The following is a 2,500-nucleotide window of genomic DNA, read 5'->3' as shown; positions in this document are numbered from 1 at the left end:
TTTCTCAAGTACTTGCGATGGTATTTAACCTTGAGGACTCGGAGAGAGAGGTTGACATCTTCACTCCGCGGAATACGCTACGTCGCGATCCACCCGCTGCTACCACTATCAACACGAGATCAGAGAAGCCTTCTGGTTCTCGCTTACCAAGTACGACGATTTCACCAACTACCAGCAACCAGACAGTTACTCAGAGCACCTCGGTCACTTCCTCAGAAGCTATTTCCAAGGACACTGTTACTACAGTGTCCAGTCGTTCCAGCATTATAACGGAGTTCCCACTATTACCGCCAACTAATCAACAAGCCCCAAATACCATGGCTAACAATGATAAGAGGGAGTCTGAAAACCTACGGAAGCAGTCTGCCAGCACAGATCAAATTACACTTGGGGTTACGGAACGCATAATTGACTTATCGACGCAGTTTGATCTTTTCCTGGCGACACGCTCCTCCGGCAAGTTAGACCTTCCTCAAGCACGTCAATTGGTGGCAAAATAATTATGGATGGACCTTATGGCCTTGGTACTTGAAGCTAATAATAAACTAGTCCGCGTAGAAGGCGCCTTGGAGGAGAACAATCGGATTTTGGACAAACTTATCGCCAGACCTGTACCGCCGTTACTACCACCTCAACCATTTAATCTTGGACAACGACCAATTACCATTCCATCCTTCGCTTCAATTGTTAATCCTTCGGCCGCTCTCCAACCTGGCCACTCAACTCCGACTCCCATTCTTCCCGAACAAGAGTCAGCTCCGCCACCACCACGATCGGACAATACAACACTGATTTACTTACTGAAACCGGATGCCACCTCTAAGGAAGTCGAAGCCGAATTTGTAAACCGTGTCAAGCCACGACAACTTAAGATTGGAGTCAACACAATTCGGCCTAGTCGAAACAATGGGATCTTTGTAGCCTTGCGGAATCAACACGATCGGGATATCCTTACCGACTATCTCACTAATGATGCCTTGCTCTCGACCATTTTTAAGTGTCAGAACCCTACACAACGCCTCCCTCAGATGACAGTCTTTGAAGTTGACGATTCGCTTTCTCTGGATGATATCCACTCCGCACTTGTATCTCAACCGGCAGTTGACTTTGAGGACGAGGACATCCGAGTCATTAAGACGTTTAAAACGAATCGGGGAGTCAATTGCATTATAGAGGTCAAACCTAACGTCTATCGTCACTTCATCGACGCTGGCGCAGTCTACCTCAACTTTACTCGTCACCGTGTCCGCGAGCGCTTTAACGTCACACGGTGCTTCAAGTGTCAGGAGTATGGACATGCCGGAGGCCAGTGCCACGTCCGTCGACTGGTGTGCAGCTATTGCGGAGATTATCATCATTATAATGACTGTCGCGCGGAGTTTCCAAGGTGCATTAATTGCCATCTAAGTAATACGAACAAGCGGACCAAGTACCCGATTGACCATGAAGCTTCCTCGCCAACCTGTTCCGTATACCGTCGGGAAATCGAACGCTTACAATCTCGCGTGAACTACACCGTATAGCTTAATTTAAACTTAGTCTTTCGCTCCGCGCAGTTCACGAGTTTTTTATATTTTTTTTTACGCGTAGTCCGGCTTCATATTTTAAAATGGCTCAGTTTCTTTATCCGATCGAACAATTCGCGCCTTGCCCGCGTTGTAATAAACAGTTTCTTAATCATACGGTTTGGCGAACTCATATAATATCACATGGACTTACCCCGAAGGACATTAACTATGTTTGTAGAAAGTGTTCACGTACCTTTTCAAGTATTTTTGCAGTCTCTAGTCACTCTACGCTTTGTGGTCAATCGCAAACTCCTGCCGTCGACTTGGGCTCTCAACCTGCCAATTACTCTTGTGATTGGTGCACTTTCTCATGTCCAACACTACGTGGCCTTGGGGTTCACAAGCAGGCAAGACATCCGACTGAATATGCTCTTCAAAATCAACGGTCCGGCCAATACAGGTATTGGCATTTCGACGAAGCTCATCATTTGGCTACTCTCGAAGCGGGACTTCCGGTTCACATTCCGAACATTAATCTCCGCCTTGGTGAACTGTTCACCAATCGCCCATTAACTGCTATTAAAGCGAAACGACGTGAAACCCACTACAAGAATCTAGTACAGACCCTGAGAGCCGCTTTATCTACTCCTGATACTACTCCAGTTGCTCCAGCTACTATGACACATGTTCCTGTTGGCACTTTACCGACGACCGTTCCAGCCCAAGGCCAATTACCTTCAATAGTTCCTGCCTATGACCACTTACCCGATGATGATTACTTACCTGATGGGGACCACTTACCTGATGATGACTACTTACCTGATGATGACTACTTACCTGATGAGGACCAATTACGTGAAGATGACTACTTACCAGATGGTGTCCTATTACCAAAAACTGTTCCTGATTGTAACGCTGTACTGACGACTGTTCCTGAGCGTGACGTTGTACCGACGCCCGTTCCTGATCCTGTCCACTTACCAGACTTTGCG

Source organism: Phalangium opilio, unplaced genomic scaffold (genome assembly GCF_054372755.1).
Source record: "Phalangium opilio isolate 3A_F unplaced genomic scaffold, DU_Popi_V2 ptg000521l_1, whole genome shotgun sequence".
NCBI classification, from domain to species: Eukaryota; Metazoa; Arthropoda; class Arachnida; order Opiliones; family Phalangiidae; genus Phalangium; species Phalangium opilio.
This window is presented reverse-complemented; position numbering follows the sequence as displayed.